General features: G+C 39.1%; 1 protein-coding gene across 1 annotated transcript in view; it reads right to left on the bottom strand.

The window, feature by feature from the left end:
- Positions 1 to 26,759, bottom strand: part of C1H3orf70 (chromosome 1 C3orf70 homolog) — a 114,203-nt gene that overhangs the window by 42,984 nt on the left and 44,460 nt on the right. The gene's annotated exons all lie outside the window — the stretch shown is intronic.

Raw genomic sequence — 26,759 nt, 5'->3', positions numbered from 1 at the left:
GTACTAAATAAATGTTTATTCAATGACTATAAGCTAAAAGTTCAGTTCAGTTCAGTTAAAAGAAGTGTGTCTTAATGGAAACACTTTGGAAAGACATGTGATATCCTAACTACAAAAATATTTCCTTTAGTATGTATGGATGTGAGAGTTGGACTGTGAAGAAAGCTGAGTGCCAAACAATTGATGCTTTTGAACTGTGGTGCTGGAGAAGACTCTTGAGAGTCCCTTGGACTGCAAGGACATCCAACCAGTCCATTCTGAAGGAGATCAGTCCTGAGTGTTCTTTGGAAGGAATGATGCTAAAGCTGAAACTCCAATATTTTGGCCACCTCATGCGAAGAGTTGACTCATTGGAAAAGACTCTGATGCTGGGAGGGATTGGGGGCAGGAGGAGAAGGGGACGCCAGAGGATGAGATGGCTGGATGGCATCACTGACTCGATGGACGTGAGTCTGAGTGAACTCTGGGAGTTGGCGATGGACAGGGAGGCCTGGCGTGCTGCGATTCATGGGGTCGCAAAGAGTCGGACACGACTGAGCGACTGAACTGAACTGATGTCTACTCAACAGCTACTCTGAAGTTAGAAATGCATCAATGAAAAAGCTGCTTTTAATAGAACTGTTCTGGCACATCAGGTAACTCAAAGCAAATAGTTGAGAAAATACAAATTTAAAAACTAAATTTGTTAGCAAAATTTTGCCTTGGAAATCTACCCTAAAATTAGTAATGTATGTAGCACATACTTATTCAGAGATCCCCCCACGGGAAGGTTCTTGGCCTACTAAAGCTCACCCATTAAAACTTACCATAAAGATTCTAAGGGAAGTTATACAACTATAAATCTAAGTGGTTCAAGTGTTACACTGTCTTGAGGATTCGGGGAATGGGATACATATTGTTAAGTTCTGGTCACAGGCCTGCCAGAGTAGAAGGTGCAGTTGTAGGAATCATACCCTGAAGAGATGCAGAGGATTTAAACACAACTGTGAAAATCAGGAGTGTTTTCAAACTTCAGGATTTTGCCCAATTAAAGAAAACTAAACAAAAAAAATGGGGAAACTTACCTAGACAGAAAGTTTAATAGTCATATTTTTTCTAGTAGGGTTTTTAATTTTTTTGTTCAGTTTTCTAGTTGGGTTTTATTTTGTCTTGTTTGAGGTTTGATTTGGTTTTTACAAGTACAGAGATGCATTCTGATGCTGATGAAGGGAGAAACTTTTCATAATTTTACTGAAAGCCTGCCACTTTTTGCTATACCAGTGGAAAGTGGTAAGCACAGAAGAGAATAAGCGAACAAAGGAGAGACATAATTGCCAAAGATCAATTCTGAGATAAGGTAATGGAAACTGCAAAAATATTTTATCATGCAAGTTGCATGCCTATCTACTTTTTATTATTTTTTTTAAAGTATTTTAGACTCAAATTTCTTAGAAGGCAGTCCAGTTTCCAAAAGATTTCTTAAGCAGGCTAGCTCTGGAACCCTGCCAATGGAAAGTCTGGATGACTTCTTCAGAGCTGGGTAAGCCCTGTGTTTGTCAGCACCAACAGAGGCTGAGATTTCAACCGGGCTTCTGAGTCACTCCTACTCCAAAAAGATAAAGAATCTTACATGGAGTTAAAGGTACTGATTTAAGCCTTGATGTAAAATGACATGCTCAGGGAGAAAATAAATCAGCTCATATTAACAAGGGAAAAACCCCCCAAAACAGAGAGACTTAAGTGAAACTTGTGTAGGTTGTTCTTTAGGAAAGTTCAGACTTTTGCTTCTCTTTCACCTGCATCCCTCCCAGTCCTAAGACTTGGACAGATGTCATTAATGACTTGTGTATGGCTCTGTGGCTCACTGTGTGACAACATTCTGACTATAACAAGAAACTTGTTAAGTGAATATCTGCCACCTGCTCTCATTTCCTTATTTCCCAGCAAGCATCACTTTTCTTTATTCTGGCTTTCTTTCATCCTGTCTTTTAGACTTGAAACATTACATTTCCATTGCCAAATAATTCCACTATTTTCAAATTTACCTAGAAAATTTATTTCTGCAAAGCTTTTCAACAAATAATTCATATAAGCATGCCCAATTGGCTAAAAAAATTACATTTAGGGTGTCTGCTTATTCAACCTATTCTTATACAGTCTACTTTCAACATTTTAAAAATAATAACTGTGAAATATCTGTCTTACACAAAAGTATAAAGAAAAACATAACGAACTTCCATGCACCCACCACTTAAGTTTAAATATAAAACTAGCAATATAGTTGAAATTTCTGTGATTCATTCCTAATTTCATTCCCCTCTCCCTCTCCAGACCCTATCACCACAAGAAATAACTTCTATCTTGAGTTTCTATCTAATGTTTTTATTTTTTAATTGAAAAATAACTGCTTTACAGAATTTTGTTGTTCTGTCAAACATCAACAAGAATCAGCCATTAGGTACACTTATCTCCCTTCCCTCCAAAACCTCCCTTCCATCTCCCTCCCCCCATCCCACCCCTCTAGATTGTCAAAGAGGCCCTGTTTGAGTTCCCTGACTCATACAGCACATGCCCATTGGCTATCTATATTACATATGGTATTATAAGTTCCCATGTTACTCTCTCCATACATCTGACCCTCTCCCTCCTCCCCTTCCCACGTGTCCATAGGTCTGTTCTCTATGTCTGTTTCTCCATTGCTGCCCTGCAAATAAATTAATAAGTACCATCCTTCTAGAGTCCATATACATGTATAAATATATGATACTTATTTTTCTCTTTCTGACTTACTTCACTCTGTATACTAGGCTCTAGGTTCATCCACCTCATCAGAACTGACTCAAATGTGTTCCTTTTTATTGCTGAGTAATATTCCATTGTGTATATGTATCACAACTTGTTTATCCATTCATCTGTCGATGGACAGCTAGGTTGCTTCCATGTTCTAGCTACTGTAACTAGTGCTGCAGTGAACAATGAGATACATGTGTCTTTTTCAATTTTGGTTTCCCCAGGGTATATGCCTAGGAGTGGGACTGCTGGTTCATATGGTGCTTACTCCTTGGAAGAAAAGTTATGACCAACCTAGATTGCATATTCAAAAGCAGAGACATTACTTTGCTGACTAAGGTCCATCTAGTCAAGGCTATGGTTTTTCCTGTGGTCATGTATGGATGTGAGAGTTGGACTGTGAAGAAGGCTGAGGGCTGAAGAATTGATGCTTTTGAACTGTGGTGCTGGAGAAGACTCTTGAGAGTCCCTTGGACTGCAAGGACATCCAACCAGTCCATTCTGAAGGAGATCAACCCTGGGATTTCTTTGGAAGGAATGATGCTAAAGCTGAAACTCCAGTACTTTGGCCACCTCATGTGAAGAGTTGACTCATTGGAAAAGACTCTGATGCTGGGAGGGATTGGGGGCAGCAGGAGAAGGGGACAACAGAGGATGAGATGGCTGGATGGCATCACTGACTCGATGGACATGAATCTGAGTGAACTCCGGGAGTTGGTGATGGACAGGGAGGCCTGACGTGCTGTGATTCATGGGGTCGCAAAGAGTCGGACACGACTGAGTGACTGAACTGAACTGAACTGATGGTGGTTTTATTCCTAGTGTTTTAAGGAATTACCATACCATCTTCCATAGTGGCAATGTCAATTTACATTCCCATCGATAATGCAAGAGGGTTCCCTTTCCTCCACATCCTCTCTAGGATTTATTGTTTGTATACTTTTTGATGATGGCCATTCTGACCAGTATGAGGTGATATCTCATTGTAGTTTTGATCTGCATTTCTCTAATGATGAACGATGTTGAGTATCTTTTCATGTATTTGTTAGCCATCTGTATGTCTTCTTTGGAGAAATGTCTGTTTAGATCTTTTTCCTACTTTTTGATTGGGTTGTTTGTTTTTCTGCTATTGAGTTGTATAAGCTGCTTGTACATTTTGGAAATTTATTCTTTGTCAGTTGTTTCCTTTGCTATTATTTTCTCCCCTTCTGAGGGTTGTCTTTCCACCTCGTTTGTAGTTTTCTTTGCTGTGCAAAAGCTTTTCATTAGGTCCCACTTGTTTGTTTTTATTTCCACTTCTCTAGGCGGTGGGTCATAGAGGATCTTGCATTGATTTATGCCATTGAGTGTTTTAATTTCATTCTTTTGCACATAGCTAGCTGTCCAGTTTTCCCAGCACCACTTATTTAAGAGGTTATCTTTGCCCCATTGTATATTCTTGCCTCCTCTGTCAAAATATAAGGTACTCATAGGTGCATGGGTATATCTCTGGACTCTCTATCTTGTTCTATCTAATACATATATATATATATATATATATATATATTTTTTTTTTTTTTTGGGGGGGCACATGACATTTTTAGTCTCTCCAAGCAACAAGTGGTCTCACCTGTAAGTATAGACAGGAACTATCTGTCAATTTTTAAGAAAAGATAATATTTAGGCCATGTCCTAGTCCTATGCTATGCAGTATTAGGTACACTGAATATTTCCAGTGGCCACTGGTAGCTCTTGATCACGTGAAACGTGGCAACTGCCATAAGTAGAAATCAGATTTGGATACACTGGAGGAAATAGTTTTTATCCCAAAATCAAACAGCAGTGCACATATTAATTAAGTGCACATCAAACAGCAGCTATCATTTTGGGACAAAAATGTTAAAAATCTAACTCATGTTCAGTACTCAAGTTTGAAATAATGTCATGGGAATCTTCCTGCAGTTGCAGATTCTGAGATTTTTTTTTTGAAGTAACATGATTATTATTGATTACTGTTTATAATATACAAAATAGAAAATATTTTAACCAGTCTAAACATCCAAAAAGAGACAGACACAACTGAAGCGACTTAGCATGCAGAACATCATTATATCCCTGGACTTATCCATATATAGACTAATTATTTTCTTTTGGTATATATAAACAATAATAACAACCATGGTACTTGAAAAAAAAAATCCCAGAAATCTGCAAATGTAGAGACTCTCATGGCATTATCTCAAACCTGAACTCACTGAACATGAGTTAAATTTTTAACAGTTTTATCCCAAAATGATAGCTGCCACTTGACATGCACACAAACCCTATAGAAAACTGGGACAAAACCAAAGTAGCCTATCTAATATTTGCCTTCCTGCAGAAACTTTCACCTACACTAGAAAAAAGGAAAAACAGGTAGAAAGTTAAAAACGAAAAAAAGTGGGACTTGTAAAGAATTAACTGTGTCATATTAGAATTATAAGAACAGAAGTTGAAAGAAACACAAGATTGCTTAAACAAAGTATTCCTTTTCTTCTAATATGGCTGAAAAGAGCAGGGTCTTGATTCCTGCCTCACTTGAGGTTTATTCAGAAGTTAGAAAAACATTATCCAGTCACAGAATTATAGATAAGCATAAAAGGCTCTATAAATAACACTTGTAGAATCTTCTAATGAAATAATCCTATTCATTATTCTTAGTGAGTTTTTAGTAGAATGCATTGCCAGATAGTGACAAAAGGAAAATCCCAGTTATGATATACATGGAAAAAAGACACAGTGGACTATCAACACCAAGGTATAAAACAGTAATAAAGCTAAAGTGAAAGCAAAAGTCGCTCAGTCATGTCCGACTCTTTGCGACCCCATGGACTGTATGGAATTCTCCAGGCCGGAATACTGGAGTGGGTAGCCTTTCCCTTCTCCAGGGGATCTTCCTTACCCAGGAATCGAACCTGGGTCTCCTGCATTGCAGGCGGATTCTTTACCAACTGAGCTTTCAGGGAAGCCCAGCAGTGAAGCTAATCAACATTCATTAAGCACTTCTTAAGCGGCAGTGATAGAACCATGTGGGGCAGGGAAGCGGGAGGTACATAATAACTCAATCCCTGTAAAGCACAGACCCTGCCCTTAAGAATCAGAAGCTAAAACAATTCAAATTAACAATTTAAATTTCAAATAGTACTTTCTAAGATGATTATTATAAGAAAATAAATGAACAAAAAGTAACTAAAAGAACAGAACTGGATTAAGTCATTTTATCTCAAGTTTTATTTCTACACTGAGGAATATGGAAAGTGAAAGTGCTAAGTCACTCCTGCACAGTCTTGTCCGACTCTTTGCAAACCGATGGACTGCAGCCCACTATGCTCCTCTGTCCATGGGATTCTCCAGACAAGAATACTGGAGTGGGTAGCCCTTTCCCTTCTCCAGGGGAACTTCCCGATCCAGGGATCGAACCAAGGTTCCCTTCATTAAAGGCAGATTATTCTCTGAGTCACCAGGGATATTAGGATTACATTAAAAAGATTCAGGTAACTATTCAGATATTTGAATATAACCAGACTTGGAAATATCCAAGAATTGGCAGCATTTTTCTCTGATATTCCATACCATGTAAACACCTCCCTAAAGGCTATCTGTACAGTAGATTAATGCAACAAATTAAAGAAGCTCAGATATTCAAGGTATTATAATTTTAAATGGTGGCAGCAGCTAGATTTAATGATTACTTTGAGAAGGAAATGGCAACCCACTCCAGTACTCTTGCCTGGAAAATCCCATGGACCAAGGAACCTGGTAGGCTACAGTCCACAGGGTCGCAAAGAGTTGGACACAACTGAGTGACTTCACTCACTTTAAAGATTCCCCACCGGAAACCTATCCTACAATATTTCAATTAAAATGGATTAATGTATCGAAAACACCTGCATCACACTTGCTAGACTCTTAACAGAAGTTAAAACAGCAGCCAGCAATTAACCCTATCTAAGAAGCAATAAAGCTCATGCACTGAGGGCTTCCCTGGTGGCTCAGTGGTAAATAATCTGCCTGCCAATGCAGGAGACAAGAGGTTCGATCCCTGATCCGGGAAGATCCCAGATGCCTTGGAGCAACAAAGCACATCTGTGCTCTAGAACCCAGAAGCCTGGATTACTGAAGCCTGTATGCCCCTAGAGCCCATGCTCTCCAACAAGAGAAGCCACTGCAGTGAGAAGCCTGTGCACTAGAGAATAGGCCCCACGTGCAGCAACTAGAGAAAAAGCCCGTGCAGCAGTGAAGACCCAGCACAGCCAAAAATCAACATTTTTTAAAAAAATCTCATGCTTTGAAACTATAGAACTACACAGTTTTACTAACTAAAAAGGTAAACCTTATCTAACACAGTTTTTGTCTCTTTTTTTTTGACCACTTTGCACAGCTTGCAAGATCTTAGTTCTCTGACCCAGGGATGGAACCCGGACCCATGCAATCAAAGTGCCAAATCCTAACCACTGGACTGCCAGGGAATTCCCTAACACAGTTTCACTAAGAACCTTGAAAATGATCTTGTCTAACCTCTCCATTTTAAAAGGTAAGGAACTGAAGTCTAATGACTTAGCCAGATAGCACCAGAGCCAGGATTCCTGACATGCTTTTGCAAATTCTTTTGCTGAGCTAAAATTATGAAGAAAAAGAAAAAGGCAGACCTACCAAAAGATCTGTTTAGAAGCACTGGACTCCGAGGCACAAGGCCAGATTCTTACTCCAGCTCTCACTATAATTATAGCCTTAGGCAAGTTACCAAAACTCTCTGAGAGTCTGTTTTTTTACATAAAATGAGAAGGCCAGAATGGATCAGTGATTTTCAGTCTTGGCTATGCAGCGGAATCCTCTGAGTGGCTTTTTATAAAACAGCAATACGCAGGTCCTACCTTGCAAGATTATATTTTAAATGGTCTGGTATGGTGCCTTGGCATCAATATTTTTTAAATGCTTTCCAAGTGATTCCAATGTGCAACCAAGATTATAATCCACTAAAAAAGTAATTTGTAAGATCTCTTTTATTATCTAAAATTCTAATTCATTTCTCCTAGTTTTAGCTGTAGTCATCTGACTGTGGGTTAACTAATGGATAGATTAAACACAATAAATGCACAAAATCCAGAAAGAGAAGAAAAAAAAACTGTCCCTTTCTAGACCTTTCAGACATTCAAGGTACGGGTAGATTCTATACCACAGCCCCGTAACATTTATTGAGGCCTGTTACAGAGAAAGTGTCTGCTTCTCTCCCTGTGTGTCCTACATGCGCTAAGTTGCTTCAGTCATGTACAACTCTTTGCGATACTTGTGGACTGTAGCCCTCCAGGCTCCTCTGTCCACGAGATTCTCCAGGCAAGAATACTGGATGGGTTGCCATGCCTTCCTCCAGGGGTTCTTCCCAATCCGGGAACCAAACCCTTATCTCGCATGTCTCCTGCGCTGGTGGGTGAATTCTTCACCACTAGCACCACCTGGGAAGCCCCACGTGTCCTATAGAGGGAGCTCAATCAGTATCAAACTCTTGGCCCTCTCTATGCCTTTCCTCCTTCCACCCAAGGAAAGAGAGAATGGTTTACCACTTGACAAATCTGGAAGACTAAACTATGGACACCCGGCTCAGCTCCCTCCTTTACCTCTTGGAAACGAGCCCATCCCAGAACACAAGTCTGACCCACTTCTCTCAGGACAGTCTCTGCAGTGGCACTCGCCTCAGTCCAGTGCTGCTGTGACAGGGTGGATAAGCCTTCCAGCTCTGAGCTTCGGAATCTGGAAGCCTAGCTGCCAGCAAATATAAGCTGCATCCTCTAACTTCGATTTTATTAAAATGAGGGTGAAATTTTGGTTCCCAGATACTGATTCTTGTCTTATTTCTCAACTGCTTCAGAACTCAGTGTAAGAAGAGGAATGCTATTTATTGCGTTCTTCAGATATCTCAACAAGACCTCCTCTGTATTTCATAATATCACAAAAATACAAAGATGATGTGCTTAGTGATTTGGCAATGTTCAGAGTGAATGAATGAACAAAGGAGTAAATAAATGTTATAGCTGTTACGGACTGAATGTGTCCACCCAAAATTCGTATGTTGAAATCCTATCCTTCAATGTGATGGTATTAGAAGGTGGGGCATTTGGGAAGTAACTGGGTCATGAGTGTGGAGCCCCCATAAATGGGATTCGTGCCCTCATAAGAGACAAAGGAGAAATAATCTCTCTCCACCATGTAAGGACACAGCAAAAAGGCAGCCATCTATAAAGCAGGAAACGGGTCCTCTCCAGAACACGACTGTGCAGAGATCCAGAACACGATCTCTGCATTCTAGCTTCCAGAACTGTAATAAATAACCAGTTGCTGTTTAAACCATCCAGCCTGTGGCATATTTGCTACAGCAGCCCAAGGTGACTAAGACAATGGTAGAGAGAGAACATCACATCTACTGAAGAATTATATTTTAACCAAAGGAAGTTGCATCAACCTTGTCTTATTTCTGGGTTTCCCAACATTCTGGGATGGAAAACTAATTCTTTAAAAAAAAAACAAAACACTTTTACTGAGTTATGACTGACATACAAAAAACTGTACATATTTTAATGTATACAATGTACACAACTTGATGAGTACGGAGATAAGCATGCTCTGTCAAACCATCACCGCAGTCTATTTCATAACATATCCATCATGTCCAAAAGTTTATTAATAATGCTTTTAGTGGAGAGCCGTCCTATATACTGTAAGAAGTTTAGCTGCGTCCCTAGCCTTTACTCATTAGATGGGAGTAGCACCCCCCTGGTTGTGAGTGTCAAGAATGTCTCCAGACACAGCCAAGTATCTCCTAGGTAGCAAAATCATGCACTGGTGAAAACCACTGCCTTAATTTGATTTGTCAGTGAAGAAAGCCAAAGCGTGACTGACTACCTCTTGAAAGAGCAAACACAGAATCACAAGTTTACAATGGCCAGAAAGGTCATTAGAGCTCAGCTGGTCCAACATTCTAAATTTTCAGATAAGAAACAACAGTTAAGGAAATATTATTATTTATTACCAGTCATTCATTGAAACAGAAGCTCTTACTTTTAAAATCAGCAACCTTGTCAATAAAAATGCAAATATAAGCATAATCCAGCCATTTCCTACTTGTTTTTCCCTCCTGAAAACATTAATCAGTAATTATTTCTGGAGCCATGACATAGCACTTTAAACACATGAAATACATTTCCTCCTTGTAATACCTATAAGAAGTCCTCAGAAGCCATGCCCACAACTAAAGGTAAAAACCATGGTTCTTACCATATGTACCACCAAAAACAAATAAGTGAAGACACAAAAAAGTGGCCACTGACAGCACAGAAGTGAGGGAACTAAAATGTTAATTAAAGGTACAGAACCTAGCATGTATTACTTGGCAGAGAAACAGGTAGGTTTATTAACATAATCTTGCCTTCTCCAATCAATCTTCCACAGTAAGGTTTCTCAAGACCACCCTTCTAAAATACAAATTTGATGATGTTTCTCCTAGCCTGCCTTCAAATCCTTCAGTGGTTGGTTCACTATATCCATCATCCTCAAGATAAAACAAAATTTCCTAGAATGGTGCGCAAAGCCTTCCATGATCTTGTTCCTGCCCACCTCTGCAGCCTCATTTCCTGTCCCTCCCTGACACAGACCTACATTCCAGCCATTCCCATGAACCTATGTTTTATAAGAAGAGTAAAAGTGAGATCAACACAGCTGTGCATAGTATCTGTTTACAAACCCGTCCTTCAGTTGACAGGTCCAGGGTCACTTCCTCAGGGACCACGGCCCCAACCCCAACTCTAATAAATGGTCTCACCGTACCTTAAACCTCTCCTTCACTGCTTTTATCACAGTCAAAGCATTCGCAATCATGTGTGTGACCATTTTATTCATCTTTCTCCATACAGACTGTAAGGGCCATTAGGACAGGAAGTGTGTGTTTTCATGCTCAAATACGTCCCACTATATATGCCTGGCATAAAGCAGATGCTCAATAAATATCTGTCAAATAAATGAAAGTTCTTTTACATCTAACAAGTCTTTTCACAGTGCTATCTCCAATCTGTAAAGACCCTCCTTTCCTTACCTGGTCAGTTCCTGTTTTCCTTTAAAAGTCAGCTCAGTCTCCTTCACCCTGGAAGTCTTCCCCGATCCCTAAGTCTAAGTTGCTGCTGCTGCTAAGTCGCTTCAGTCGTGTCCGACTCTGTGCAACCCCATAGACGGCAGCCCACCAGGCTCCCCTGTCCCTGGGATTCTCCAGGCAAGAACACTGGAGTGGGCTGCCATTTCCTTCTCCAATGCGTGAAAGTGAAGTTGCTCAGTCATGTCCGACTCTTCGCGACCCCATGAACTGCAGCCTGCCAGCCTCCTCCATCCATGGGAGCTTCCAGGCAAGGGTACTGGAGTGCGGTGCCATTGCTGCTAAGTCTAAGTCAGATACTCCTTTTCTGTGCTCTCATAGCATCCTGGATACATTTTCATATGGCATATACACTTAACGGTAGTTTTCCATTTATTTGTCTCTCTCTCCGTGACTCTCCCAATAAGGGCTGTATATGCTCTGTATATGCTCTGTATATATCATCTGTATATGCTCTGTAGGTACCACAAGTGCCTAACATAGAGGGGCATTCAGTAAAGGTTTCAGTGCATACAGATGTGCATATACTGCATTTTATTACATAGGTTCACACCTGTCTGCACAAACCTCTACTTAGTGAAAACATTATAGGGATAAAATAAAGCTGGAAATAAACACTGACATTTAAATTACATTGAAGGTCTTCAAAAAGGACTGTGACTTAACAAAATTGCTTTTAAAAAAATGTTACTTCTCCTTGGTGTGCTTTAATAACGAAATTTTAAAACCCGTATCAGAACACTATATAAAATCTAAAAAAACAATTTAAAATAATAAATCAGTTCTAAGAAAATAAGAAAGTTGAATGTTGTACTTGGTGCAAGTTGAGTCATTTTAAAATAATGATATTATCTCAAGAACCACTCTACCATGTTATTTCATTATTGAAAGGATATTTTAACTTAAGAATTTGCCAGAAAATGACTTTACCCCTTTTACAGATGATGTTAATGACTTCTGTAAATCTTCCTAGGTCCTTATATTGAAAAGAAGAGTTAGTTGCTAAAGCAACCTCATTTTTCTTAACACATCATCTATCCCTCCAGACTTTTGAAACATTAAATGTTCCTCCAATGATTCTTTAATGGACATAATTAAAACAATATAAAGATGGAAGCTTTCGTTACTTGGCTGCTTCTATCACAGCTCATAAATGACTACATGTTTGCCCTACTTACAAGCCACTCTCCTAAACCCAGAACAACCAAAGCTTTCAAGAAACCAATAAAAGGTTAATGACCAGGAAACTCTCCTTTTTTCTATCTTACAACTTTATTTAAAATGCAGTAAAATGAAAACTGGTAGAGAGAGGACATGGATAGGACCTAAAAGAAGAGTGATGGGGAGAGGGGCATTAAGCCTGACAGAGGAGGAGTGTCTTCTTCAAAAAACCACCCAGAAAACCCCTTTCCTGGAGGCTCAGAGAGTAAAGAATCTGCCTGCAATGCAGGAGATTCTCAATGCGTTGAGACATGAGCTCAATCTCTGGGTCAGGAAGATCCCCTAGAGAAGGAAACTGCAACCCACTCCAGTATTCTTGCCTGGAGAATTCCATGGACAAAGGAGCCTGCCTGGCTCTAATCTATGGGGTCACAAAGAGTCAGGACACGACTGGTCGACTTTTACTTTCATGACCCCTACCCCATCACCCCTCCACAGCCTCTCTCCCAAGCACCCTCCATTCTCCTCCTCTTTGGCTGTGAGAGGAGGAGAGAAAGAGACCAAAAGCCTCTTAGCAACACAGACCCTCTCTGTTGCTGCTGCTGTTGGCCCTGCCTGTAGACACCTCACTACTTGCAGAAGCAGCCACTTTCTCAGCTCCCCTCGACCTGCACCTCCTCCTCCTTCATCCCCCCTGCCCTTTATTACCCTTTGTGTCATCCTCCACAGCTCCAAGGAAGACACTCAAAAGTGGGGAGCAGAAAAGATGGTTATTGAGGATATCAGTTTCTATGTGTGGGAAGTAGATGCTGACGGTTATATGGTTTACAGACAAGATCCTTAAAAAAAAAGACACTGAAGGAGCAAGGACATAAACACCCAAGGCCAAGAGCACAGAATATTTTCCTTCATCAACTCATAGAACCATGATACTCCTCTAATTTCATCAAACACAGAGGAACGACCACCTTGACAGAAGTTCACAGAGGACGTCAACAATGTTTTGGAGCCGTCAGAAAGGCAATTAGAGCATAGCAGGCATGGACAGAGACAAGATGGCAAAGCAGGACCGGAGCTCACCTCTTCTTATGAGAACACCGAAATAACAACCAACTGCTAAACAACTGCTGACCGAAAAAATGCTAGAACCCACCAGAAAAGATACCCTACATCCAAGACAAAGAGGAAGCCACATCGAGACAACAGGAGGGGCTCAAATGCTATAAAAATCAAATCCCATACCTGCCAGATGCAATACTCAAAATGGAAAATAACTATATCACAGATGCTCTCCAGCAGGAGTAAAAGTTCTGAGCCCCACATCAAACTCCCTAGCCTAGGGGTCTGGCATTTGGAGAAGCCCTCAGAGCATCTGGTTTTGAAGGCCAGCAAGGTTTCATGCCAGGAATTCACAGGACTGGGGGATATAGAAACTCTACTTGTGGAGGGAGCATACTAGGTCTCATACACACCAGTATCCAGGGAAAAAAGTAGTGATCTCATGAGAGCCTGGGCCAGACCTACCTGCTAGTACTGGAGGGTCTCCTGCAGAGGCATGCAGTGGCTGTGGCTCTCTCTAGGGACAAAGACACTGGCAGCAGTAATTCTGGGGAGTGCTCATTGGTATAAACTCTCCTGGAGGCCACCATCTTCTCACCAAGACCTCATCCCACCCAACAGACCACAGGCTCCAGCACTGGGGTGCCCCAGGCCAAGTAACCAACAGGGCAGGAACACAGCCCCATCTATCAGCAGACAGGCTGCTAAAAGTCTTCCTGAGCACATGGCTGCCTGCTAACCACACCCCTTGACATGGCCCTGCCCATCAGAGGGGCAAGACCCAGCTCAGTTGACCAGTGGGCAGGAACTAGTCACTCTCCAGGAGGCCTGCACAAGCCTCTTACACAGCCTCATCCACTAGGGAACTGACAGCAGAAACAAGAACTACAACCCTGCAGAACAGAAACTGCAATCACAGGAAGTTACACAAAAAGAGACGGCAGAGGGCTCTGTTTCAGATGAAGGAGTAAGATAAAACCGCAGAAGGGCAACTAAGTAAAGTAAAGACAGGCAACCTATCCCCAGAAAGAATTCAGAGTTACGATAGTAAAGATTCACAGTCTTGCAAAAAGAATGGAGGCACAGACTGAGACGCTAGCAAGGCCTAGGAAAACTTAAAGAACAGAGAGATGAAGAATACAGTAACTGAAATGAAAAATAAGCTACAAGGAATCAATAGCAGAAAAAATGAGGCAGAAGAATGGGTAAGCCAGCTGGAAAATAGCATGGTGGAAATCACTACCATGGAACAATAAAAAGAATGAAAAGAAATGAGGACAGCCTAAGAGACCTCTGAAACAACATTAAACATATCAACATTCACATTATAGCGTTACCAGAAAAGGGGAGAGAGAGAAAGGACCCAAGAAAATAGCTGAAGAGATGATAGCTCAAAAAGTCCCTAATATGGCAAAGGAAAGAGTCATCCAAGTCCAAGAAGCACAGAGAGTCCCAGGCAGGATAAACCCAAGGAGGAAGAAGAAAACTATTAGAGCTTATTAATGAATTTGGTAAAGCTGCAGGATATAAAATTAATACACAGAAAGAAACCTCTTGCAGTCCTATACACTAACAACAAAAGGTGTAGCAGAGAAATTAAAGAAACAATACCATTTACTATCACATCAAAAAGAATAAAATACCTAGAAACAAAGCCTAAAAGACTTGTACTCTGAAAACTATGGGCTTCCCTGGTGGCTCAGATGGTAAAGAATCTGCAAAATGCTGATGAAAAAAATCGGAGACGACACAAATAGGTAGAAAGAATTAATCCTGTTTTTGGATTTGAAGAATCAATATTGTCAGAATAACTGTAGTACCCAAGCCAATTCACACTCAATGCAATGTCTATCAAATTACCAATGGTATTTTTCACAGAACTAAAAAAACAGTATTTTAACCTGTATGGAGACACAAAAGATCCTGAACAGCCAAAGCAATACTAAGAAAGAAAAACAGAGCTGGAGAAATCAGGCTCCCTTACTTCCGACTATACTACAAAGCTACAGCCACCAAAACAGTATGGTATTGGCATAAAAAAAGAGAAACACAGATCAACAGAACAGGATAGGAAGCACAGAAATAAACCCACACATTCATGGTCATTAATCTATGACAAGATAGGCAAGACTACAATGTAGAAAAGACAATCTCTTCAATAAATGGTGCTGGGAAAACTGAACAGCTCCATGTAAAGGAATGAAATTAGAACCATTCAAAAAATAAACTCAAAATGGATTAAAGTTAGCTAAGTATAAGCCCAGATACTATAAAACTCTTAGAGAAAAACATACACAGAACACTCTTTGACTAAATCACAGCAATATCTTTTTTGACCTGTGTCCTAAGAGTAACAGAAATAAAACCAAAAATCAACAAATGGGACCTAATTAAACTCAAATACTTCTGCACAGCAAAGGAAATCATAAACAAAACAAAAAGACACGCTACAGAATGCAAGAAAATATTTGCAAAGGATGCAACTGACAAGGGATTAATCTCCAAAATTTACTAACAGCTCATGCAGCTCAATATCAAAAAAATTTTAAAAAACCATTTGAAAAACAGGCAGAAGACTAAAACAGACATTTCTCCAAAGAAGATACAGATGGCCAAAAGGCACATGAAAAGATGCTTAACACTGCTAATTATTATACAGATGCAAATCAAGACTACAATGAGGTATCACCTCACACTGGTCAGACTGGCCAACATCAAAAAGTCTACAAACAGTAAATGCTGAAGAGCATGTGGTGACAAAGGAACCCTCCCACACTGCTGATGGGAATGTATACCCACTGTGAAGAACAGCATGGAGGTGCCTTATAAAACTAAAAACAGAACTACCATATGACCCAGCAATCCCATTCCTGGGCAGACAACTGGAGAAAAATACGGTTCAAAAGGATACTTGCCTCTCTATGTTCACTACCACTCTGTTTACAATAACCAAGACATGAAAGCCATCTATATGTCCACTGACAGGTGAATGGATAAAGAAGATATGGTACATATATACAGTGGACTGTTCAGTTCAGTTCAGTTGCTCAGTCATGTCCAACTCTTTGCGACCCCATGGACTGCAGCACGCCAGACCTCTCTGTCCATCACCAACTCCTGCAGTTTACCCAAATTCATCTCCATTGAGTCAGTGATGCCATCCAACCATCTCATCCTCTGTTGTCCCCTTCTCCTCCTGCCTTCAATCTTTCCCAGCATCAGGGTCTTTTCAAATGAGTCAGCTCTTTGCATCAGGTGGCCAAAGTACTGGAGTTTCAGCTTCAGCATCAGTCCTTCCAGTGAATATTCAGGACTGATTTCCTTTAGGATGGACTGGTTGGATCTCCTTGCTGTCCAAGGGACTCTCAAGAGTCTTCTCCAACTCCACAGTTGGAAAGCATAACATCAATTCTTCAGCACTCAGCCTTCTTCACAGTCCAACTCTCACATCCATACGTGACTACTGGAAAAACCATAGCCTTGACTAGACAGACTTTTGTTGGCAAAGTAATGTCTCTGCTTTTTAATATGCTGTCTTATTACTCGGCCATTAAAAAGAATGAATTCGCACCATCTGCAGCAAATCCACCTAGAGATTATCACACTAAATGAAGTCAAGACAAAGACAAATATCATATGATATCACTTATATGGAAAATCTAAAAAAAAAAATCACACAAATGAACATATTTACAAAACAAAGGAGACTCGCAGACTTCAAGAACAAACCTATTGTTACCGGAGGCAACGCGTGAGGTGACAGGCAACTTTGGAGTCTGGGATTGGCATATACACACTGCTGTATTTAAAACAGATAACCAAGGGCCTACTGTACAGCACAGGGAACTCTGTTCAGTATTCTGTAATAACTTAAATGGGAAAAGAATTTGAAAATGAATAGATACATATATATGAATAACTGCACCACTTTGCTATACACCTGAAGCCAACACAACACTCCAATATAAAATAACTACACTCCAATATAAAATAAAAATTTTGAAAAACAGAGTAATGGGAACAGATTCAGCTTCAAATCTGGAAAACCCATGGCCAGATCACTTTCTCACTGGAAAACAGCAAGAACCGGATGACACTAATTGAGAAATGTTTTTTTCAGTTTCTTTCCTGTATCTGATTTGATTCATGAGATAAAAATACTTTTTAGGAAGCTGTCTTGTTCTAGTTTCTACTTAACACATGCAGCCCATGCTCCCCACTCTTACTCCCTGACCTGAGTGAAAACCCCAGAGGCCAATATCCAGTCCAATTACTGTCTCATGGGCCTTTAGACTTTAACTTCCAATCTCTTGAGTTCCCTCTGGCACAAAGAAATTTGCATTTCCTGTCTTCAAACATGGTCATGCACGAAAAATTTTTTTCTTGCTGCTGTATTTAATCTAAAATGTATCCGTGTTTGCTGCAGCAGCAGGACATTCCTGTATTTTCTTATTCCATTATCTGCCAGAGAAGTTTCTAATTGTGATAAGTTACTCTCTAATACGCCATCTTTAACATTATAAGTCCTCACTAAAGTCCCTCAAAAATAAAAGTATTACTTACTTTCTAAACAGACTTTGTCCCTCTTCCCACCAACAATGCTTACTGATCCTAATGACTGGTGATACACTGGCTCTAACATCTAGTTTACTACCACTTTGTTAGTCATGACAGATCAAACAGTGTACCACATTTTAATGCAAAAATGAACTGAGAAGGCGTGTTTAAGTGATTATGAAGTTTTGAGTTAGGCTTTCAATTAATCCAATGATGAATTTAAAAGTACATCACTAATCTATTTTTAGTTTTGTCTTTGTATCTTCATTTTTCAGAATGTTGGTACTTTTAGAAAAATGAAGCTAAGTTTCATAAATGTCTTCCAAAGATCCTATACTAGGTCACAGAACACTAACATCACTAAAGGTTACTTGAGAGACATGACTGCTAACGAGCAAAGGGTAATTCAGCAAGTATGAACGCATCTCTGCCTAATGGTAATATATACAACGGGAAAAGGGTACATATATATGGTCATGTAACACCCAGAAAGAGCAAGGTTTTGAAAAAGTATTCATTTATTCATTCAATAAACATATATTGTATATCAGACATTGTATTAGTGAATGTTAAACGTTCAGTGTAAAACAGATTCCTTTACTTCCACAACACTGGCATTCCAGTGGGAGAAGGAAGAGAGTATAGCAAACAAACAGACATCCAAAGCAGATACGCAGACACTGACTGTGACTAGAAAGGAAAAAAAGCATGATGCTATTACAAAGGATAGAGAGGACCTACTCGAGACAGGATCATCAGGAAAGGCTTCTGTGAAGAGATGGTGTATAAAAGGGATGGTATGAAGCACAAGAAGGGTGTGTATTCCATCACCAGCTTACAGCACAGGAGGCTGGAGGGAGGAGAGATAGTAGGATACCAAGGGGTGTGAGAATATTCAAGGCAGACACAGCAGCAAAAACAGTGGTGTACAGCAGGGAAGAATGCTCTGTGAGTCCTACAAGCGGAATTCAGGCTAGTCTGATGGGAGAACAGTGAAGAGGCAGAGTGCAATCAGGTATGTGAGGCTGCAGAAGCAACAAGACCAAGATCATACAGGACAATCAAAAAGTTACAATGCCAGGCTATATAAAAAAGCAAGGCCCAACAATACGCTGTCTATAAAACACCCACTTTAAATATTTACACATAAACTAGCAAAAAGTAAAAAGATAAAGAGATTATACTATACAAAAGTTAACCAAAAGGAAACTGGAGTGACTATAACATCAAAGTAGATTTCAGTACAAGGACTATTACCAAGGATAAAGAAGGATATTACATAAGAGGGCCAACTGACTAAGAAGACATAATAACCCTAAATATCTAGCCTAACATTAGAGCTTCAAAATACATGAAGGAAAACCAAATCTCTCCAAACTGATCTACAAATTCAATGCAATGTAATTCAAATCCCAGAAGACTTGCTTTGTTTTATAAATCGAGAAGTTGATTCTAAAATGTATATTTTTCAACAATTTTGAAAAAAAAAAACAATAATGTAAGTAGGACTCAACATTACCTGATTTCAAGACTTACAACAAAACCATAGTAATTAAGACAGTGTGGTACTGGTGAAAGGACAGACACAGATCAATGGAACAGAATGCAAAGTTTAGCACCCTTACAGTCAAAAGATTTCCAATAAAGGCACCAAGGCAATCCAATGGAGGGAGGACAGTTTTCAATGAAAGGCACTGATACAACTGAACATCCATATGTTTCAAAAAAAAAAATGAATCTCAACTAATACCCAACACTATACACTAGAACTGACTTGAAATGTAGGAGTTAACTAAACACGAAAACCGCAAAACTTCTAGAAGAACACATAGGAGGTAATCTTTGTGATCTTGGAATAGGCAAAGATTTCATAAATAGAACACAAAAAGCATGGACCATAAAAAACAAAAGTTTTAACGATGTCATCAAAATTTAAAACTCCTTTCTACATACTTTAAGAAAATCCACAGATTAGGAGAACAATCTGCAAACATGTACTTGACAAGGAGCTGGAATTGACATCCATAATATATAAAGACCTCTCACAACCTAACTGCAAAAAACATACAACAAATAATTGAGCAAACAATTTGATCAGATATTTCACCAAAGACTATACAGATAGCAAATAAGTATATGAGAAGACATTCAGTATCATTGGTTATTAGAGAAATCACATTAAAGATACAATGAGATACTACTACACCCATATTTAAATGGATTGTTTTTTCAAGCTGACAATACCATGTGCTGACAAGGATGCTGGACAACAGGCATACTCATTCATTGATAGTGTGAATGCAAAACAGTATAGCTAACTTTGGAAACGTTTGGCGATTTTTTAGGAAATTAAACATATACAACCCAACAATCCTATTCCCAGATATTTACTGAACAGAAATAAAAATATGCATCTCCACAGTTACATGCATTCAAATGTTTATAGAAACTTTATTCTTCATTGTCAAAACCTGGAAACAACCCAAGTGTCCAACAACTAATGAACAAACTGTGGTATATTCATACAATGAAATACGAAACTGCAATAAAAAGGAACAAATTACTGATACACTCAACAGCATGGATGAAACTTAAGAGCATTATGTTAAGTGGAAGAAGCTACACACTACATAATTCCATTTATATAACATTCTGGAATATTATAAAAACTACAGTAAAAAGGTTGCATATTGTATGATTCCATTTATAAAACATTCTGGAAAAGCAAAGCTATAACGAGAAAAACAGACTAAAGGTTGCTTTAGGGTTGGAGGAGAGATAACAAAGGGGCTTGAAGAAAACTCTGGGGATGCTCAAAATATTTACACCTTGGTGTGGTGATGTTTCCACAACTATATATGTTTAAATTTCATGGGTATACATAAAAATGTGTGAATTTTACTGAGTTACACTTCAATGAACCTGACTTTATAAAAGGAAAAGAAAGCACAGATCATGGTAAGGAGAAAAGGATGCCACTGAAAATAGTGAAGGTTAAAAATGATAAATATTTTACAATTATATAATGCTCAACTTTTAAAAACAGTTTCTTACACATTTTTTTTCTTTAAAACCACTCTTTAACCTAATTTCCTGAATTTAAAAAATATCAAATGACATAATACAGTGAGTGGTCTAGGTTCACGCTGCCAGTGTCTTTATGTAGCTAATAAAAAGTCTACAGCTGAAAGCTCCAGGCTCCTTTTCTAGGTAAGACAGCTTAGAGAATTTGTTGCAAGATGAAAAAAGGGATATGTGAGTCACAGACTGAAGGAGCTGTCTTTTCAGACAAGTGAAGTTCAGGGATATGTGGCAAAATGGCTATAGAACAAAGGTCATTCATGTCAGAACAAGGAGTCCCAAATAACTTCTCTGGGTGCCTCCAGGTACATGCAGATGGAAAGAGAGACCTGGGAAGTAACAGACAACAGAAGTCACATCGGATACTGGAGAGACTCAGAATGGACTTTCATATGTAGCTCATCATACCTTCAAATAACCATGGAAAACAGGTATTATTTTCTTCTATATCAAGGCCATATGTGTTTCTCTGCCTGGAGTGGAAGAGTCGTAGGAAAAGACAGAACCGACTACATCACTTATGGGTCCTAGTATAAAATGAAAATGTAGGCCCCATGTTCAAAACTTGAAACTTTTAAGCCAACAACAGCAAATCATTAAACTGAGCACTAAGCCCTTTTAAGAGCAGAGCTGTCCAACTGCACAGTCACGTGGCCAAAAGAGCAGCCCAGGGGAGAAGGTACAGTTCACTGATAAATTCGTCATAAACACGTAAGAGAGCTCTTGTCCATTCCTTTACTGATGATTATGCTACAAAAGTATTATTTAATATCTTCAGTTTCAAATTTCCAGAGGAGATTCTACAGCTTTTAAAAAATCCATTTTAGTGTCCAGGAAAGTTTTCTGGGTATCTTTTATCTAACTTTTACATTGAAATTCCCCATCTCCCTTATCTCATACCCAGGAATAACAGAGAATACCTTTCCATCACCTTCTCTAAGGTGTCCCTTTCATACCCCTGAAGATCATTATGCGCTATCTATCCAGAACCACAGGATATAAAAGCAAAAGTAAAACATCTAACTCATTCTGACATTAAAACTAAAATAAGCTAACTCTTACAGAGAGAGATTAATCAGTTTAAAAAGTACTAAGAAAGTACTACTGAAAAGCTAAATGTATGCAAAAATGCAAGTTCTTTATATCTTTATCTCAATTTTTTAAGTCTTAATCTCTAACACCTTGAGAAGATACAATTAATTAGTAGTTAATTAGTTCCCTGTAAAAAGGAACTAAGATCTAGAAACAATTCCTTTAAAAAAACAATTTTTTAAAGTCTAAGTAAAATTATTCTCTCAAAAAAAAAATCTATGTAATTGGCATATGAAGAACATATAGAGTAGATCAACACATGTAATAAAAAACTGAGAAACATTTTTTATGAGTTAAGGTTATGGGATTATTTGGCCCAGAAAATTTTCCCCTCAAGGCTAATGTCAATTTTTTTTATTAGTATAGTATCACTGAAAAACAAACATAAAACTACGTATAAGCCTCTTATGCTTATAGCTCTTATACAAGTACAAATCAGAAACTAATTTTCAAGTTAAACACACAAGCAACAAAACCAATAATAAATTAGCAACACTAATTTAATTTGACAAATAATGCTGTTTTTTTAAAGACAGTTAACTTCTCCTTGAAACTTGACCATGGTACTCAGTGCCACAATATAGACTTTTTAAAGTGCATCAGTTCTGAAGAGTTTAGCGAGTGCTTTTATAAAATAATAAAGCAACTGAGTAAAAAGTGAAAAACTTCATCAAACCAGATGTTGTATCTTTATGATCCACAAATCTATAAAACAGTTAATTCTTATTTCTAAAACCTAATCAGAAATGAATTTTACTCTGTTGTAAATAAATTATTCACAACACACATATCCTTTATTTCTGAGATAACTAAGCAACTATCGTTGTAAAAACAATGCCTCTAAAAATATTTTAAAAGGTCATGAAGAAACAATATACATCCATGTAGAAAGGAATATATTTAATCCCAGAAATCATTCAACAATTTATCCCTACCCTATTCTAAAAACCTTTTAAACCAGTAGAAAAACCTGCCAGTAAGACACTATCTTCAATAACATTAAAATAAGCAACCAGAAACAACATATACCTTTGGAAGCAGGATACAAAAAAGTGAGATTAAAAACTCCTACGCTAAAACAACAAAACAACAAAAATGACTCCCTCTATTTATACATACATACATATATGTATGCCAAAGAATGTTTAAACTACCACACAACTGCACTAATCTCACATACCAGCAAGGTAATGTTCAAAATCCTCCAAGGTAAGCTTCAACAGTATATGAACTGAGAACTTTCAGATGTTCAAGCTGGATTTAGAAAAGGCAGAGGAACGAGAATCAAATTACCAACACCCAGTGAATCATAGAAAAAGCAAGAGAATTCTAGAAAAACATCTACTTCTGCTTTTTTTGACTACACTAAAGCCTTTGACTGTGTGGATTACAACAAACCGTGGAAAATTCTTCAAGAGATGGAAATACCAGACCACCTTACCTGCCTCCTGAGAAACCTGTATGCAGGTCAAGAAGAAACAGTTAGAACTGGACAAGTAAGAATGGCTGGTTCCAAACTGGAAAAGGAGAATGTCAAGAATGTATACTGCCACCCTGTTTATTTAACTTATATGCAGAGTACAGCATGTGAAATGCTGGGCTGGATGAAGCACAAGCTGGAATCAAGATTGCCAGGAGGATTATCAATAACCTCAGATATACAAATGACACCACCCTTATGACAGAAAGCAAAGAGAACAAAACAGTCTCTTGATGAATGTGAAAGAGGAGAGTGAAAAAATTAGCTTAAACCTCAACATTCAAAAAACTAAGATCATGGCACCCAGTCCCATCACTTCACAGCAAATAGATGGGGAAACAATGGCAACAATGACAGACTTTTATTTCCTTGGGCTCCAAAATCACTGTGGATGGTGACTGCAGCCATGAAATTAAAAGACTCTTGCTCCTTGGAAGAAAGCTAAGACAAACCTAGACACAGTATTAAAAAGCAGAGACATTACTTTGCCTATAAAGGCATATAGTCCATATAGTCAAAGTCATGGTTTTTCCAGTAGTCACGTATGGATGTGAGCTGGAACACAAAGAAGGCTGAGCCAAAGAATTGATGCTTTCAAACTGTGGTGTTAGAGAAGACTCTTGAGAATCCCTTGGACTGCAAGGACGTCAAACCAATCAATCCTGAAGGAAATCAACCCTGAATATTCACTGGAAGGACTGATGCTGAAGCTTAAGCTCCAATACTGTGGCCATCTGATGCAAAGAGCTGATGCACTGGAAAAGACTCTGATGCTAGGAAAGATTGAAGGCAGGAAGAGAAGGGGACAATGGGGACAAGACGATTGGATGGCACCACCGACTCAATGGACATGAGTTTGAGCAAGCCCCAGGAGATGATGAAGGACAGGAAAGCCTGGCGTGCTGCAGTACATGGGGTCACAAAGAGTCGGACATGACTGAGCAACTGAACAGCAACATACATACATACATATATATCTACACACACACACACACACACACACACATATGACTCGTTGCACTAGGAGTTAAATCTGAAATAAAAAATCTAAACACCGCATAGCTTCCTCTGCCCAATCTATTCTCTTCAAACCTGCTTACTCCATTTGCCATTTTTGGTGGTAACAAACTAAATCATCTAAGACTCAGATACAAAGTCTCTGTCTCTGCCTTCTCTTTCCAAACCTACAGACTCACTAACTTTGTGGGCCAGAATAGTAAATAATGTTTTGGTTTATACATTTTCAAAGAAAGGAAAGCAACTGTTTTTGCTTATCGGATGTTCTTTTCCAGTTTCTGCTAAACTAGAATAACAAAGTACAGTGAAAATGTTTCCTTAACTGATTTTAACTTACATTGACACAAAGAAAGTGAAAGTGAAAGTCGTTCAGTCGTGTCCAACTCTTTGCCACCCCAAGGACGACACAGTCCATGGCATCCTTTAGCCCAGAATACTGGAGTGGTAGCCTTTCCCTTCTCCAGGGGATCTTCCCAACCCAGGGATCAAACCCAGGTCTCCTGCATTGCAGGCGGATTCTTGACCAACTGAGCTATGAGGGAAGCCCACTGACACTGACATTCACACAGGATATGGGTAATTGAGGTCATTCCTTATTGAGACTGATGAAAAGAAAAAGTCAACCTCTCCAGGACAAATAAGGAAGGAAAGGAGACTCCAAGCTTGACCCATTCACCCTCAATGCTCACTCTCCATTCTCCACTTGCTCAGCTCAGTTTCAATAGCCATCTACTGAGTGTCCACTGCATTCCAGTCACTGTTCTGGGTACCTGGACTACAAGATTATTAAGACACAGTCTCTGCTTTATTGAAGTTTGCCTTCTGGAATATCCCTTTCCCAAGTGGAATTTTCCTCCTGTATCCTTAATATAGCCAATTAAGGGTTCCTTTATCTAATTCACAATGCAGAATTAAGTACTCCCTCTTCTGAATTACTGTTAACCATTTATACCTCTCAAACTCTCTGAATACCACTGTCTTATATCAATGTCCACTTAGTACAGGTGAAGGGAAAGAAACAGTTAAATTCTATCTCCATCAATTAAGCTTCAGCTATTTAACCTTTAGCAAGTTAATTAACTTCTGAGTCTCAGGTTCCACATCTGTAAATAATGACATTTACTGAACACTTACTATATGCCAAATTTTGTAATCCCTTTGCTCATATTAATTTATTAAATTCTCACAATAACTCTGAGAGGCTGGCTGTATTATTACATGTTACAGATGAGGAAACTGATCTCCCTAGAAGTTAAGTAGCCTCCTTGCTGCATGAAATCATGTTGGGGAGTCTACATCCACATAGTCAAGCTGCTGACTTCATATTCTGAACCCCAGTACTGTCTGTTCCCTAAAATGAGGTAATGAGACTCACTCACAGAGGATCATGTTTGATAATGCATGTAAAAGCTTTTAACACACTGCCCAGCATACAGTAGGTACTCATTAAATTAGTTCTCTTCCATCTATCTGCTGCTGCTGCTGCTAAGTCACTTCAGTCGTGTCCAACACTGTGCGACCCCACAGACAGCAGCCCACCAGGCTCCACTGTCCCTGGGATTCTCCAACTCTCTCAGTTCAGTTCAGTCACTCAGTCGTGTCCAACTCTTTGCGACCCCATGAATTGCAGCACGCCAGGCCTCCCTGTCCATCACCAACTCCCGGAGTTCACTCAGACTCACGTCCATCGAGTCAGTGATGCCATCCAGCCATCTCATCCTCTTGTCCCCTTCCCTGCCCCCAATTCCTCCCAGCATCAGAGTCTTTTCCATTGAGTCAACTCTTTCCATGAGGTGGCCAAAGTACTGGAGTTTCAGCTTTAGCATCATTCCTTCCAAAGAAATCCCAACTCTCTAGGAGACTCTAAATTCCTCTAAGGAAAAGGCTGTTTTTTACTCTTTTTATCTCTGAACAAATCTAGTACTGTGCCTAGCAAACAAAAGGTGATAAGTACTGTTAGCCCTCCATTTCCACAGGCTATGCATCCATGTATTCAATCAACTATGGATCAGAAATAGAAAGTTCCACAAAACAGAAATCACAGAGAGAAGTCCACACACCTATGGACATCTTATCTTTGACAAAGGAGGCAAAAATATACAATGGAGAAAAGACAATCTCCTTAACAAGGGGTGTTGGGAAAACTGGTCAACCACTTGTAAAATATGAAACTAGAACACTTTCTAACACCATACACAAAAATAAACTCAAAATGGATTAAAGATCTAAATGTAAGACCAGAAACTATAAAACTCCTAGAGGAAAACACTCTCTGACATAAATCACAGCAAGATCCTCTATGACCCACCTCCCAGAGTAATGGAAATAAAAACAGAAATAAACAAACGGGACCTAATTAAACTTAAAAGCTTTTGCACAACCAAGCAA

This window comes from Budorcas taxicolor, chromosome 1, assembly GCF_023091745.1.
Source record: "Budorcas taxicolor isolate Tak-1 chromosome 1, Takin1.1, whole genome shotgun sequence".
Classification (NCBI taxonomy): Eukaryota; Metazoa; Chordata; class Mammalia; order Artiodactyla; family Bovidae; genus Budorcas; species Budorcas taxicolor.
This window is presented reverse-complemented; position numbering and strand designations above follow the sequence as displayed.